Raw genomic sequence first — 17,562 nt, forward strand, 5'->3', positions numbered from 1 at the left:
CTTCTTCTTCGTAAATGCCACGGTGCATGAGCAAAACAATTGCCAGGTTAAAATCATTTGCAATTTTGCATTTCAATCTCATTAACAGTAAGAAATCATTCGTCGATTTATTGCATTGCCAAGAGTTTATGAGAATCGTTAGGCAATGCGTCGAGATATCATTGGCCAATAATGACCTCATACTAACCTTACTTGGTGTGACTTGACCCTCTTAATCTATCTGAGTTGTTTGTTTGTTTTCCTGTAATTTTCCAATATGACCTGGCATGCATTGTGTGGCAATGCTAATATGGAGATGTGATATCGTCATGAGAGGTCAAATGTCCATTCCTCATAACCAAGTTTCCTTTTTTTTTTCTCTTTTACTTTTTAAACAGGTGACTAGCTAGCTTCATCAGAAAGATCTAAGTGTGATGTGGTCATCATGTCATATTGCTGGGCTTTGAGGAGCAGGATGATGCATTGAGTGAACCGTCATTATCAGAAAGATGTTGAGCCGGGTGATCGGTCTACTAACACTTAATCGCCTGTTGAACGTTAAAGATCCCACAGTACCTAAGGAGGAGAATTGCTATGGTACCACGATCAAACACCTGCCCCGACTCCGGAAACAGCAATGGCAAACCACACTGTGCATTATTCACCAAGAGATTGCTTCGGCAGCATCGACACTCTGGAAAGATTATAGTCATGGATACGTATCACAGGCCCATACCCCCCGTTGTATTGGGATACTGTAAACGCAACAACTTGTAACTCCGTTCTGACTCGAGCTCTGGCGGTTCCTAAAGACGACATGAGCTGAAAAAGGACAACCGCATCGTCTCGTTCTCTCCATGATGTACCTTTACCATCACGAATAAGCAACCGATACTAAACCAAGCCAGTGACTCAATCTCAGAGCAAGAGACCATGCAAGTATGACACGCAATACTCGGCGAACCCCAAAGGTAATACAGTACTAGACAATAACATATAATGGCCTACGACTTCCAAAGGATACCTTGGGATTTATAACAGGTGAAAGTGAGCATTTAAAGAGTCAGTTCAATTCCTGCTATGAAGCTCGAGGACTTTGCTTTAACTGAACGTCTCTCAATCTCCACATGGATTCCATAGCGGGTTGTCCAGCCCGTATGCAGGCATGGATGGATATGAGCAGTTTGAAATGCTGAATAATCATAAATTGAAATTTAAACCGGCTGCGCAATGCTAAATATTGAAATCATCACGAGAATAATCAATAATGGATAGTCAAAACAGATAACGGAAACTATTTACAATTGCCAGGCCGAGTTACAGCAAAGCCCAGAATCATAAACTCTGATCTTTGCTAATCTGCCAAACCACAGGCAATCTGGCACTAAAACCATGAGAAAACACAGCACATACACACCCATCCCTAAGGTCATGGCCAAATCACACACACAACATTCCACTTACCTACAGGTAACACCAAAACATGCACAACCAGCTACAGGTGCCTCTGCGTGACACGACCCCTAAAAATCCCCTCCAGACACAGAGATCCCTTTCTCAACCCACTCACACCCCCAACTACCCCACCCACAACCTATCCCCGCCACCACCCCTCCCACTTTCTGCTCACCACGTCTGCTGCAACACCGAGAAAAACTTGCGACAGCGTAGGCCGGGGGACAACGGTTGGAGAAGCATTCATGCTATCTCAGCCGCGGCACATTGCAACCACTAGGCTATCTGATGCAGGCGACGTGATAGCCGCTCTCAGCACCAAGCTCGACTCTTGGTCAATGCAATGCTAGGACCCTGTCTGCTACTTACACACTCTTACTCGTTCTCTAGTTCAGCGACGATCGAGTGACCTGTTCAACAAATTCATCACTCAAATGTGTCTCTTCGAAGATTAAGTCGTTTCAGATGTGCACGATTGATTCTGGTGGGTGTAGTGGGAATGGAGAATAAAGATTGAGAGGTCAGGTGCCACGGTTTAGTCCTCCAATTCAGGTCTTTCAGCTATGGTAAGGGCCATTACTACCGGCTCTGGTATTAATGTATGGTAAAGAATGACTACACGTGGATGAAACGGAAAGAAGGGATTATCATCACCGTCCGCTTTATGTGTAGGGGTAATGGACCGAGGAGAGTAATAAAAGGAGGTTGAAGGAAAATATAGGGAGGGAAGAGCCACACAATGGGGAAAGGAGAAGAAGGGATAAAAAGAATAAAGAACACAGAAGGGGAGGGAGGGCAGGAGGAGTGCAAAATGGATGGGAAGAGACGCAGGTGGTGAAATAAAAAGCAACAAAACAGTCAGTAGGGAAACATTTAAAGAGGTCACGAGGAGAGGAGAAAAAAAATGGTTCAGGAACCGAGGAAGTGAAAGTTCATGGTGGATGGTGAGGGGAGGAAAAAGAAAATATGGGGGGGGGGAGAGGGAGGAGATGTAAAGGCAAAAGGGGGAAGGAAACAACATTTGTGGGAGATATCAGCAAAGATGAATTGTGATGTGTCGTGAGAATGTGAGGGAGGGGTTATGGCTTGTGGTTCAACTAAATTCCCCACATGGAGCCATACTTTTGAAGCTGCAAGCTCCTCGATTCAGTCTCCACAATCACAAAGCTACAGTCTTCCCCATTCATGGTATCAATCTGCTACATCCCGACCTGGACAACTGCATCACAAACAATTCCATAAATTCTCATTCAACTTACAGCACAATCTATCCCGCTAAATCCAAGTCCAAATCCATCCCATTCCACAAATCAGGAAAATTTAATACGAAAAGAAATGGATAAAAGGAGCGAAGATATTGCATGAGATAATCTACAGGTGCACCAACACAACACAGGTGGGACAGCGAGAGGCACTTGTTGAGAATTATTTCATCAAAAGGACCTAAAATGGGTCATCAATGTTGAACGAGTTCAGATTCCAAACTGAGACTTGTAATGGGCAGAATCCACGAGAACGTGAAAAACAGATCAAACAAACAAACGTGTGCAGAGGATTGGACAATTCAAAAAACACACACACACACACACACACACACACACACACACACACACACACACACACACACACACACACACACACACACACACACACACACACACACACACACACACCACTTGCAGGGACCCATGAAAATTCCACGGAATGCAAAATGTAACTTGAAGCCCTCAAATCCCCCCCCCCCACCCCTGCACCCCTCTCACAAACCCCAAGTCCTCAACATCTACCTCCCAAAACCAAGTAACCACCTACCCACTCTTAACCCTAAGGCATGAATCCTCTCTCCACTCCAAGCCTTCAAACAACCTCCCCACCTGTCACGGTCACCTGTCTTGTATGCACATCACCAAGAAATAATACATACATCTTGATGATACATACATCACCAACTAAGGTCGTGGATGCCTGAGTGGATTTGCATCAATTAGGAGAGAATTAGGAAATAATGGACAAATCAACACAGGCAATGACATTTGAACTTGCAATGACAGCATTATGAGCTACATGCTCCTATGGTAAACGGGGCGAACATTATAAAAGGATCAGAAAGCATAAGGAGAGTGGTTTTTTTGGGGGGGGGGAGGAAACAAGGGAAAACATGTTATTAAAATAGTTTTAACAGGCTAATACGAATAAAAAAAAAAATCACTCACTATCATGGACAGAAACAAGACAGTATTGGAATCGCCGAGTGGGCACTGCCACTTGAAGGGTGGGAGTTGTTGGCCCAGTTCTCGGCTCACCTTCGGTGGGCAGCGTGCTGCGCACACTCTTGGAGATGCACTTTATAATTTTTGAAAGAAATTTTATTGATTACAACACATTATAATTTTAAGAAGGTCCCATTATATTATGAGGAAAATAAAGGAAGACGATTTGTAATACAGGCTACCACCAGAGGGGGCGCTAACATGCATCAGAACATTCAATAAAAAACGAAATAAAGTGTGTAGGAGATCATAGGCATTTTCACTTATCATAGTGCCCTCAGTGTTTGGCCACAATGGAGGCAATTATACTATACCTGTGGGAGTAAACGGTCCTGAGAAACTTTCAACAGAAGCATCTTGAGAGTCTGTGTGTGCTTGATGACAAACTTCAATGAAGATGACAAATAAAACCATTAAAATTAAAGAATGACCTCGGACAAAGACCTTTTATGACCCTTTGATGGATCATTTTTTTTAAATCGACATTTAAAAGGATTTTGAGCCGATCGGCGTGAGGGCCTTGTGAAGATCGGCCTCAGCGATCGAGACGGCGGTCTTAATTTCTTGAAATTTTACATCAACAACTTGACACTTTTCCAATACTGAGGGGTCCAGGACATAAGAGAGTAAATATATATATTTTTGTTTCATTATCATCGTTATTATTTTATTCTTTTGTAATCAAAGTCGATGCTCATAAAAAGTGATTCATTGATCCTTTTATTTGGAAAATACCTCCACAACTTTGTCAAAAACTTTACACCTTTCCAGGTGTCGGGTCTGGGAAACCCACAAGATGAACAGTAAGACCCAGAAACTTGCAAAGCTCGTGAAACTCGTCAAATCATGACAATTAAAAGAATAATCTTACCTTCACCAGAGGAATTGAAGCAGTAATCAGACATCAAAAAAGCTGAAACCACCAAAGAGAAGTCGATTCGAACAGGAAAAGCTCACAGGAGAAAGTTAAATACAGAAACACATTTATACATGGCAGTGGAATGGAATGACATCACAAATGATTCAGATTGATTCCCTTCAAATTTAGAATTCCTTACCAAGACATATTGTCGTGTTAATGAGGTAATTAAGCAAAACCCGAGGACTGGAAAGGAAGGGTCATCATGTCATGAGTTAATCAATTTTTTTCCCCTCGAACCTGAATTAATTTTTTTTTCATATTTATCTCACTGAACTATTTGCAACTCAGTTATAGGAGCAAACAAGTAGGCTTATACAAATAAAATAATTATATTGTTGCAGTTCTCGGAACCGCATGCATACAACAGATAGGTCACGCCACGGTACTTTGTGACGTCACACTTCAATAAATCATCAACGTTTGCACCTCATCTCCAATCAATGATTCTGTAAATTGGCCTTGGAGGAACACTCGGTCAGGAAGGGAACAGCTTCAAATCGTCAAATCAGAACAGAACAGTCAAATCGTCTACGGAATCTCCCAAGACAGTTATGCCATTATTATACGTGTAGATAGTTCCCTCCCTTTTGTTTAACGGGACAACGGGGAGTGCGTTGCGATGATTTAATAGTTAGGGTTGCTAAATCATTTTCTTTTTATCCCACTCTTGACACCAAACTGTTGCGGGCCGGCGGGGTCGGGTGAGAAGACCAATAGGTGGGGGAAGCTACGTCGATTCCACCAGGCTCCCCGGAATTGTAGGCCGTCGCTCACGGATAATTCCGTGAAGCGGCGGGTCGCTTAACCGACTGTGGACGCCAATATCTCAAAAGCGTGACCTAGGGTCCTCCCGTCTATGGAATCGGGTTACCTAATTAACCATGTGGTTTGATTACCGGGGAACGACGCCCTCAGTACGCCTTGTCCGAACCGGATCGGATCACTTCTCCGGATCGGATGCAGCCGAGCGACACTGCCAAGGACGTACCGGCTTGAAGGAACGGATCGTTGGGAATAAAGATCCGGCTAAACTTAGATTCAAACCATGTTTGACCAATGGGAGAAAAGACAAAAACGAGCAGGGAACATTACTAATGATAATTATTTATTAACAGCAAGCGAGGAAAAGTCTGTGGGACGACAAAGATTTATTGGGTATGTAACGCAGGGAAAAAGGAGAGGTGTGGTGCGACAATAACACTGGTGCCGAATATGGGGCGCCGAATGTCTCTCAAGATTCACTTTCTCCACTCCCACCTCAACTTCTTCCCCCCGAACCTCGGAGCAGTAAGTGACGAACATGGGGAAAGGTTCAACCAAGATATCACTAAGATGAAGAGCAACTACCAAGGCAAGTGGAACCCCAGCATGATGGGGGACTTCTGCTGGATGGTCCTGCGCGACATCCCGAAGTCAAAGTACACCAGATCCTCCAAAAAAACTCACTTCTGACTGTCTGTCGTACTATGATGTGTATATATGCTTATATCCAAGTAATAGTAATATTTCGTTCTGTCAGTGTTCTGTGTCTATGTTTTGTTTCGTTCTGTAATATGCCATTTGAATATATGAAATAAACACATTATATTATAAATATATGAAGCCTGGTGTTGGCTTAGTGGTTAGGGTGGCGGCTTGGGATCCCAGGATCCTGAGTTCAAGCCCCGTTGGCTGCTGAATTAACACCAGGGGGTTGACTCAGCCTGTCATCCTTCCGAGGTCGGCAAAATGAGTGCCAGTGTACTGGTCCCGGTGTATGCCCCGGTTAGAATAGGTGTACCATATCCCTGTGTGTCGTAAGAGGCGACAAGGGTTGGTGTCAGGAAGGGCATCCGGCCATAAAACATTGCCTCACGAAAAAGCCCAACCCCTGCACAGCAGGGAAAAATGGCTGTAAAAACGGTCATTTTATTTTATATTATAAATATATGCATTATAATAAAAAAATGGAATATGTGAAAGCAAAAAAAAAACTAGAGGTGATAGAGCAAAACTGTTTAGAAATTTGAATTCAGCATATCAAAATTAGTCAGAAACACCTCTTCACATGCTTGCCTCAGAATTTTTTTTAATTTTTGTAAACCAGTGTAATACAAGCGACTTTCGAAAGCAGACACAGTGCGGACTTGACGCGAGATTAATGACAGTTACAAGAATAATGCACTTCTACAGACTTACTTAACAGACAGGTGCCAGCACACTCAGACACACACAGAAAAAGAAACCCCAATGAGAAGGGACTTTTGCAGCCAGGGAGGGAGGGGGTTGAGGTTATGCTCTCGGTACCTGGGCGTTTCGGGGGAGGGGATGCTCTGTGGTGTGGTACCCGACAGTAGTCACGTTGTTCTGGCCACAGCCGCACTTTTGGAGAACGTGTTCTGAAGGAGTAGCTTGAGTAGAGAAAGGCAGAGTCCAGAGCGCGAGGGTGGAGCAGGAGGCGGGACCAGGCAGGCGGAGTCGAGAAGCAGGAACACACCACGTGAAAACACCACTCAACCTCTACCAGACGGAGGAATTTCTCCGTCTTTTATAAGGCCGAAGCTCGGGGGGAGGGGGCCATGCCGAATTCAACGTCATCGCCCGAATTGGGTGCTTCGATTGGCCGCGACCCCTCACGTGGCCCACCAGCTTGGGCCGGAAACCGCCTCACCTTGTTTCAGGCAAGGCCACCCCAGACAGTCAACACACCTCGCTCCGACCACATGACATGACATGAATCTAAGTTTAGCCGGGTCTTTATTCCCAACGATCCATTCCTTCTAGCCGGTACGTCCTTGGCAGTGTCGCTCGGCTGCATCCGATCCAGTTCGGACAAGATGTACCGAGGGCGTGGTTCCCCGGTAATCAAACCACGTGGTTAATAAATAACCCGATTCCATAGACGGGAGGACCCTAGGTCACGCGGTTGAGTTATTGGCGTCCACGGTCAATTAAGCGACCCGCCGGCGTCACTGAATTATCCGTGTGCGACGCCCTACAATTCCGGGGAGTCTGGTGGGAATCGACATAGCTTAGTGGTCTAAGCTATGTCCCCACCTAGTGGTCTTCTCACCCGACCCCGCTAGCCCGCAACAATATTGTTACGAATTTCATGCCCGCAGGCGTGCGATCGGCCACGTAACTCAAATCGCGACACGTCGCCCACCGGAATGGACAATTCAGTCATGACCCTCTTGGAACTTCCTGCCAAGGAGCTAGCCACGGGTGGGGGTTTAACCTCACCACAACCCAGTCCGCATTCTACCCGCGTGAATTAGGGTGAATCGCCGAATGTCGATATACCTAAGTACCCACGCGAGTAGCGTACTGAGGAGTTGTACCACGCCGCAGGTCGACTCCGGACATGAACCGTTTAAGCGGCTCATTCCGTGCTGCAGGGATAACCGAGCGGAGTTATCGTCGACTTCGACGGTTCAGATTATTTACCGGGTGTTTTAAACCCACTATCAATCCCTTATGTGATGCAAGATGGAGCTTTCAATAAGGGGAGAAAAAGGACGCAACGAAAGGGGAAACAGTTCACACAATGCACATTTATTTCACACACACAAGCATGTATTCACAGCCATACAGTAATGCACGTATAACAGTCAAGACAAAATGCAACAAAAGCAAAAGCACTACAACCGACTATAATTATTTACAACACTTAAACAATTATACTTGTCGGACGGCGCCACAGCATTCATTCAAAAGCAAAGGAAACGAAAGCCACCCTCACAGGCAAGGAGGCAGACATGTCCGTGGACCAAATATGCACGGAGCCTGGAGGAGCGGTCAGGTCCACGAGCCCGACATGGCCTTACCCGCGTCCTCGTGACGCGATGGCGGGCAAGCCGCAATGTCCGCGGAGCTGTGCCCCGACTCCGTGCCCCTGGCGTGGTTGGTGAGCCCTCTCCGGCGTGTTCCGCGCCAGCACGGTTGTGTCGGCACCACGGTTAGGATGGGGAAGGAACGGGGCCACCGGCACTATCTCAGCGTGGATGGGGGAGAGGAGAATTGTCGATTCTCAGGGTCGAGCGAGGGGAATGGCTGGCTGGCTCGAATCCCGCGACGAGACGGCACCAACGACGAGACGAGCGACCCCCACACGACAACCTCGATGACGACCTCCGTCTTCACTTGACCAGCCCGAACTGCGTCTTCACTCGACCCGAACTCAACCGCCGTCTTCACTCGACCCGAACTGAACTGCACTCGACCCGAACTGAAACTGCGCGAGTCGCCTTGTGCTCGCGTCTTTATAGACCGGAGGAGGAGCCTGTATGCAGATTTTAGGATCAAAATGTGATTGGAGGCGGGGCCACACCACCCTCTGTTCAGCCATTGGTGTGGCAAAAAGGGGCGTGCGCCTCTTTTGATCCGAATTCTCTCCCGTGAAGAATCCACATTCATCGCGCTTGGAGGCGGGGCCATACCGCCCGACGCTCGCTCATTGGACGGAGAAAAAGGGGCATGAACCCTTCCTGATCCGAATTTCTCCCTGAGAGGAACGCATTCGTACTCGCGGCTCGACGCGTTCGGCATCAATTACTGAACGGGCCCTGGACAGCACGACGTTTGGTGGTGACTGGTGGTGTGGGGTCGATGGTTGTGGAAGGAGAAAGGCGAAGGTGGTGGGGGGTTTGCTGTGGTGGTTTGGTGGTTGGTGGGCGTCGTTTGGGAGTGGCGGTGAAGCGATGTTTGCGGGATGGAGTTGTGGAGGTAAAGAGGCAAAGGTGGTGGTATTTGAGTTGTTGGTGGGTTCATGGTCCAAAATAACAATAGAGAAAGAAAAATGGCTAACTTAAAGCATCACAGCCCGGATGAATCACACGTATTCCCTCTATACAACAGATTTGGGCAAACTACACATGAACTTACCGATATATCTCACCTGAGGACCCTTTATGGTGTAATGCGAATTTCCACAACCATAACAATATTATAACATAGCGGTACGGTAGCACAACAACAACCTTGTCGGATCCCCGAGACCCCTGCCCTGTATCTCAGGGTCAAATTTCAAATGACACGGTTTAATCTCTGCTTGAGAGAATGCCATAGATATTTGAGCGGTGCATAAGTTAAGACCGCCGTCTCGATCGCTGAGGCCGATCTTCACAAGGCCCCAACACCGATTGGCTAAAAATCCTTTCAGCTGTCGATTTGGTAATTTTATAATGAAGGGAAGACGTATAGGTATACACCTGGTGTTGGCTTAATGGTTAGGGTGGTGGGCTTGGGATCCCAGGATCCTGCGTTCAAATCCTGCTCAGCTGTTGAATTAATACCAGGTGGGGTTGACTCTGCCTGTCATCCTTCTGAGGTCGGCAAAATGAATGCCAGCTTGCTGGCATCCTGTGTCGGAGTGGCGACCCGTCCGGGATTGTGCCCAATAGCCAAGGAGACTGCTGAGGCAGCACCAACGCTCTGCACAGAGTAAGATCCCAATGGATGGACAGAACACGTATAGGGAGCACACAGCTATTGTGTATATGACAGCGCTGAGACGTCTTGGCCTTCGAATAGCAGTGAGCACCAATGCAATATGGCGGCTGTAAGATTGAAATGTCTTCAAACCACCTCACCACTCAAAACACCCTCCTCTCCCTTTATTCCCGTTCTTCAAAGCAAAAGGGCAAATTGTTATATCGTCATTACATATTTATATATTATCTCATTGAAATAGTGGAATATTTAGCTCTTTATTTCATCAACTCTATTCACGGAAAGAGCGAACTGAACAGGAAGTGGATGTCCGACAGGTCATGGTTTATTACGGTCAGTCGTTTATCTTTGTGTGTAATTTTTTTAAATAAGAGAAGAGTAGCCCAATTATGTTATTAAATGATTGTAAAGTAATTATAATCTTTAAGAAACATCCTAAATATGCAACAAAGTTACAATGGTGGGGGGTGAGTTTGTGTGATGGTGCAGAGGGTGCTTCGTGTTCTTCCGGTATTGCATTTTTCAGCTCACTCCCTCTCTCGTGGATATCGAGCATTTAGTTAGCCGGCTAGGTGGTTGGACTCCACCCCCTTGGGGAGCGTGCAGTGGGGGTGATAATGGATATTAGGTCCAGGAAAGAGGCCATCGGGCAACCGAGTCAGGCAATTAGGCTCTGCCGTCGGGCAACAGAGTCGTACGAGGATCCGGCGTGAAGAGGGTTAGGCCCCGGCCGGATAGTAGTAAAGAATCAGGTTCCCCTGCTGCAGGCAAGGCCTCAATCACGAGAATGAGAGTGGTGACTTTCCTGTCATAATTTGGCTTTGGAGGGCTCTAAACCCATGTGATCGGAAAATCCAATTAAAATGGCTTCCCTGATCAAGAATGAATTTGGCGAGATCAGCAGTGCTACAAAGCTCAGATCTGGGGACTTGCTAATTCTTTGCAAATCGGCCTCCCAGCATGATAAGACTCCAACAATTTCTCTTGTTGGTGGCAGTCGAGTCTCCTCCCTCACTCCTAGATCGCTGAAGGAACGTCGTGGTGATATTTATGGGATTACCCCCTCTCTCGAAATAGCTGACATTAAGCATCGCTTGGCTGATATAGGGGTTGTTGATGCCTGCAGACTTACTACTGTAAGGGAAGGGGTGAAGGTTGAAACATCATCAGTGCTTCTGTCCTTTGCGAACCCTGTGCTTCCCCCCAAAGTGTTTCTGGGATATCAAGCTTTTTCCATCCAGGAATACCACCCCATCCTGTAGGGGAAAGCTGCATTGCAGTAAATGCTATGGTAACCATGAATGCGGTGACTGTTCAAGTGCCAAGATGTTCTGCACCAACTGTGGTGGAGAACATAGTGCGGCCTATAGGGGGTGTGCCAGATTCCAGAAGGCCACTCAGATCCAGCAAGTCAAAAAAGCAGGGAAGCTATCCTATGCAGAGGCTGTTCTTGAGGTCCCCCAAGACCAAGGCCCCTGCAAAAGCCATTGACTTGGGCACTGGAATTGTGGCCCAAGAAAGAACTTTGACAAAATTGGGAGGAGTCCAGACCGAGACATGTGGTCAAGAATGCTAAACTGAGGGCCCAATAATCAATGTGGGCATGACCACTTCCAAAATGGGATTTATTGGTTTCATTGCAGAAGTTGGTAATTACGCAGCCCAAGTCAAAAGGAGAACAGATAAAAGAGACATAATCTCTTCCGCAGCCCTGAAACATTTGGGCTGGGAGGGGATTTCCTCGAAAGAGATTAATAGACTATTTAAGTCTGGTGCCACAAACAGCTTGAAGGAACCCAAACAGTCACGGGACTCTTCCATGGAGTAATGAAAATAATTCACTTGAATGCAAAAAGTTTAGCAACTCATGGAGACAAATTCAAAAAGTACCATCCATGATTTGACACCCAAACCGTACATCATACGTGTTCAGGAAACCTGGCTGAAAAGTCCCAAGAAATTTGAGATTCCTGGATACACCTTCATTCGCAAGGATCGAGTAAGGGGAAGCAGAGGAGGATGCGGAATTTTTGTCAAGCTCGGTGTTTCCTTTGAGGAAATAAAATGTGCTGCCAAATTGGAATCAATAATCATCAAGATTCCTGGCTCGAGCAAAGGTCTAATCAATTATAAACCTCTATAATCCCTGCAAATTACTGAATCCTGAAATGCTCCAGGTGTTTAGGAAGTGTGAAGGGGATTGTTATCTGGTGTGGTGATCTCAACAGTCATAATTCTCTTTGGGGCTCAAACTTCGGGGGGGGGGGGTGGGGGAGGTAAATGTATTGAAAAGATCATTGAAGAATTCAACATGGTGCCTTTAAATGATGGCAGTGGGACCTTATCAATCCATTCACGGGGAAAACCTCCCCTCTGGACCTGACCTTTGTCTCTTCGTCGGCAGCGGCAATGTGCAAGTGGTGGATTCGCCATGATAATCTAGGGAGCGACCACTTCCCAGTGTTCATGGACCTCTTATTTGAAAGGGATATTGAGGCCTCCAGTGGCCCACCATCCTGGTGTTTCTCCAAAGCTCACTGGGCTTGTTTTTGTCGTTGTTGCTCTGAGGAAGTGACGGAAGAGCTTGCAAGTGAGAAATGCCAACTTTAACAGCTCTTTAGTCCAGACCATAAAGGTCATCACCCAGGAAACAATCCCTACCTTGCAGGAATTCACCGAGCAGGAAAACTACAGTGCCTTGGTTGAATGCCAGTGCAGACATGCCATTCAGGAAAGAAGGGAGGCTCTCAAGAAAGCAAGGAAATCCTTAAGGATATAGGATGCCATTGATACAAGACGAAAAGAGCTCAGGTCCAGTGGGTCATCAAACGAGCCAAGACGGCTTCTTGGCGACGTTTCTGTTCATCCATTAACTCAGACACCCCCCCCCCACCCTCCCTTCAATCCATTTTGAAAAAGGGTGAAATCTATTAATGGAATTAGAGATGGGGGTAGGGTCATCTCTGCTTGCATCACCTGATGAATTTCCTCCTCAGACAAGGCTCAAGCCCTGGGTAAACATTTCTCCAACCTAATCGGAGAAAACGTCACCGACAGCGAGTCCAAAGCGGCTCAACGTCAATTTTAGATCCAGCACAGAGAAGTCCTTACAGACTTGGCACCCTGTGCATTCCCCACTCAACCTTGATTTCTCTCTTTTGGAAATCAGGCTGGCAGTTAAAAAAAAACTCTGAGAACAGTTCCCCTGGCCCCTTTCTATTGACCTTTCACATGTTTTTGACCTTTCACATGTTTAAGCACATGGATGACAAGGTGCTGGGTATATTTCTTGACCTATTTTATAGAGTTTGGCCTCAAGGAGAACTACCCAATGAGTGGAAACATTCTAGAGTCGTTCCGATTCTCAAAGCAGGGAAAAATCCCCAAAACACATCGTCTTACCAGCCTATCTCCCTCATTTCAGTTGTAAGCAAATTGATGGAGAAGATGGTGAACAACTGCCTTGTTTTCTTCTTCGAAAGGAACAACTTGTTGAATGACTCGCAGAGCAGATTTCGAAAGGGCCGGTCAGCTGTCGACCATATTGTTTTTGTTATTTTTGGCAAATGAAGTCAGGAAATCCCTCAATAACCAGGAGTCGCTTCGTGGTGTTTTCCTGCACATTCATAAAGCATACGATTCAGTATGGAAGGAAGGCCGGCTTTACAAGTTACACTATCTCGGCATTAGAAGTGAAATGTTTGTGTGGATCCTGGACTTCCTGTCCAACTAGACATTCCAGGTAAGAGTGGGCCATGCCCTCTTTCCCTTTTTCCACGTGAAAGAAGGCATGCTTCCAGGATAGCTGTCTAAGCCCGACACTTTTTAATATCATGATCAATGATATCGCCTCTCTCCCAGGGATCCATGGTAAGATGCTGCTGTTTGAGGCCGACATAGCTCTGTGGGCCTGGGACAAAAAAAACTTAGCTTTCACGGCCAGAAAACTTCAGGCAGACATCGGCTTTATGGAGTGGTGGGCCAAAAGATGGGGGTTCCAGTTTTCTGGTGCCAAATTCAAATGTAATTTTATCTCAAAAGAGAATGGCCCAGAAAACAACAATAATAGTCAGCAGAACTGTCCTCAGAGCATCTTCTGAAGTGGCCTTCTTACATGTTGTTTTCGACAAGGGGCTTACGTGGTGCTCCTACATCAAGAAGGTTGCAGTCAAATGCACAAAGGGCCTAAATTCAATTTGACGTCTAACCGGTACATCCTGGGGAGCCCACCAGGATAGCCTTTTTCTTCTGTACAAAGCCCTTATCCATTCTCACCTCAACTATTGAAGTCAGGTTTTTCGGATATGTCGCTAATAACCGCTAAAAAAAACAAACTTGAAGCTATTCAAGCCAAAGCCCTGCATGTCTGTTTGGGCGCCTTTGTGAGTACGCCAATCTATGCCCTTTTGGTGGAGGCTGGTGAGATGCCTCTATCCCTCCGCTGGGAAGTCTCCTGACTTAAATTCTGGGCCAAATCCATATCATCTGGGACCAACCACCCAGTCAAAGCCATTTTCTCTGACTGTTGGGAATATCATACATGGGGCAAAAACCTTAACTGCCCTCCATTCAATTTGGCCTGGAGGTGGGCAGCTAAACAAATAGTCCTGGACTGTCAAGCAGACTCGGCGTCAGAACAAATCCAAAGGGGGGGGGGCACAAACTGCCGTTTGAGAACTCAATCTATGATGTAAATGCTTGATAATAAGTTTGCCATCAACAGCCAACACACCAACCCAGTTCCAATTTAAACACATGCTGCAAAGTCTGTCTCTGTCTCACACACACACACACACACACACACACACACACACACACACACACACACACACACACACACACACACACACACACACACACACACAGACACCAAAGTTTGGCGCCAAAGGCTTGGCCTGCGGGTGGGTGGGGGAGGGCACAATAACTCATTTGGGGGGCATGGCCCGCGAATGCTGTCAAGTCTGTTAATGAAGTTCCAATATGGCCCCCCTAGACTCTTGCTGGGCCCCAAATCCACTTGGAATTATGGGGGAAGTCAATAAGGATAACCCTTCTGTGGCTTGCAACCAGGCGATTGAGTTTATCCACTCGGTTTGGAGTCAAATCTTCCACGTCTACACAGATGGCTCTGAAGTCCCTTCCCTTGGGAGAACTGCGTCAGCAATATGTATTCCCGATGTTAAGGTGACAAAGGTCAAGAGCAAGAGACTTTCTGACCATCTCTCTGTCTTTGCGGCTGAACTCTTTGCCATTATGCTAGCGCTGGAGTGGATAATCGACTTCAACCCACTCAGTGCTATAATCTTTTCCGATTCCCTCTCTGCGCTAAAAGCATTGGAATCTTTCCAGAAAGGATGTAGATTTGACCTGGTTCTCGAGGTTCTACACCTGATAAATATTGCCCGTTGAAGGGGATCATTAATCAACCTGAACTGGATCCCTGCTCATGTGGGCATCGGGGGAAACGAGGTCTGCGACCTTGCGGCCAAGCGGGCTCTCGAATCTGAATGTGTTACCCAAATCCCATTGGAGCTGTCAGAAATTGATAATTCGGCCAAGGACATGATTGTTGAAAGATGGCAACTCCAGTGGGACATCACCACTCAGGGTAGGAGCCCGACTCTAAAAACGCCATAAAACATTTTTTTTAAACGAAGAAGAAGAATTGTGGGAGGAGTTAGGACAGCTGTCCAACCAATAGGTGGGAAAGATTGTTGCAGACACAAGCATGCTATGGTATAAGATTTAAAGGATTCCATCCATTGGGACCATACTCTGTACAGAGCGTTGGTGTTGCCTCAGCAGCCTCCTTGGCTATTGGCACAATCCTGGATGGGTCACCACTCCGACACAGAACACCAGCAAGCTGGTACTCATTTTGCTGACCTCGGAAGGATGACAGGCAAAGTCAATCCTGCCTGGTATTAGTTAAACGAGATCGCAGGATTTGAACTCAGGATCCGAGGATCCCAAGCCCACCACCCTAACCATCAGGCCGACACCAGGCAGCACCAGACAATGCCTACGACCATACCACCCTGAAATACGCCCGATCTCGTCTGATCTCTCCAAAAGGATTGCTGTAAATTATGTTCATCTCAACATCCGATATTCAACTTCATAACCTCCGTCAAATTTATCTGTCTGTGTGTGAGCACAATATCTCAAAAGGTTATGGATGGATTCAGATGAAACTTGGTGGACAGGTTGGGTGTGTGATGAGCATGAATTAATTCCATGTTGGTGAAGATCCGGACTCGGAATCGCGAATTTAATTTTTAAATGATTCTTCACCATTGAGAGGTGGGAGCAAAAACTATGTATAGCATGATATTTCAAAAAGTTGTGGACGAGTGATGACAAAACTTGGTGGACAACAAAACTTGGGTAGGTGACAAGAACAAGCCGATCATATTTTGATAAACGACTGGATCCAGATCCGGTCGATCAGTGGGGACACAAAACGTAAACTGTTCAACCTGGTGGATGTATGTATGCACTCTACCGAGTAGCGTTCCGTTTTGGGTTTATAAACCTCAAAACACAGTCCCCTTAGCCAAACCAAGAACCTCAACCTGTAAGCAACTGAATCGTTTCTCGACCGCACGGATCATCAGCAGGGCACCGTTATTCCTCGAGGTTTTGATCCTTTCAGCTCAGAACCTCTCCAAACGGAGTGTCCACATCATTAGTTCATGTACTGTTGCGTCCAGGCAGTCGGTGAACCCATCAATGAAACATCACGATTCAACTTTATTCGCTTCGGGAGTTAATATATTTATAGCACATATTCATGACTGTCATCACACATTCCATGATATGATAACACATTAAATCATGCACATATTACCTTAAACATACCATGTCTACCACCTAATACGTACACCCGACTTGTTATTGAAATATTCAAACTGGTATTTATAAACGGCTGTTCTAGATTTTTCACTGTTTCCCCTAGCAACCAATGAAAATGTTTCTATACATATATATATGTACACAATTTTTTTTGGAGATAATGTCCAAAAACACACACACACACACACACACACACACACACACACACACACACACACACACACACACACACACACACACACACACACACACACACACACACACACACACACACACACACACACACACACACACACACACACACACACACACATACCTGCGTGGGTGCAAGATGTGAACCGGAGACGGTGATTACATCGATGGAGATTTGGAACCACGGGCACGTGAGGGACGGTGCAGCATGGAGGGACCAGTTGGGTCCGGATCGAAGGACTCGAGCCGGGTGGACATTCAAGAAGGATATCGCTGAAGAAATGATCGAGGATCGGAGCAAGGGATGCTCTGGATGGAGTGACGCGGAGAGGGAAAGACGGGCTGGAAGGATGGATTGCTGGATGAATGAATAAGTGAATGAATGGATGATTGTGGGCTGGATTATCAGCGTCGCTCTCCAGGTCGGGGTCCAGAAGCCGGAATGGCGGGGCGGCCGAA

General features: G+C 46.4%; 1 protein-coding gene across 3 annotated transcripts in view; it reads right to left on the minus strand.

Annotated features, from left to right (window-relative positions):
• LOC147016473 (protein 4.1-like) overlaps positions 1–17,562 on the minus strand; it is a 58,997-nt gene extending 41,435 nt beyond the window's left edge. Inside the window, exon 1 of one of the 3 annotated variants that reach the window (XM_085845150.1) lies at positions 17,228–17,562. The gene's annotated coding sequence lies outside the window, so the exon portion shown is untranslated. Of the gene's footprint in view, positions 1–1,443; positions 1,576–17,227 lie in introns of those variants that run through there. The other 2 variants (XM_085845149.1, XM_085845151.1) reach the window with 2 other exon arrangements.

This window comes from Eptatretus burgeri, chromosome 11 (assembly GCF_056783735.1).
Source record: "Eptatretus burgeri isolate ZD-2024b chromosome 11, Ebu_testis_v1, whole genome shotgun sequence".
Classification (NCBI taxonomy): domain Eukaryota; kingdom Metazoa; phylum Chordata; class Myxini; order Myxiniformes; family Myxinidae; genus Eptatretus; species Eptatretus burgeri.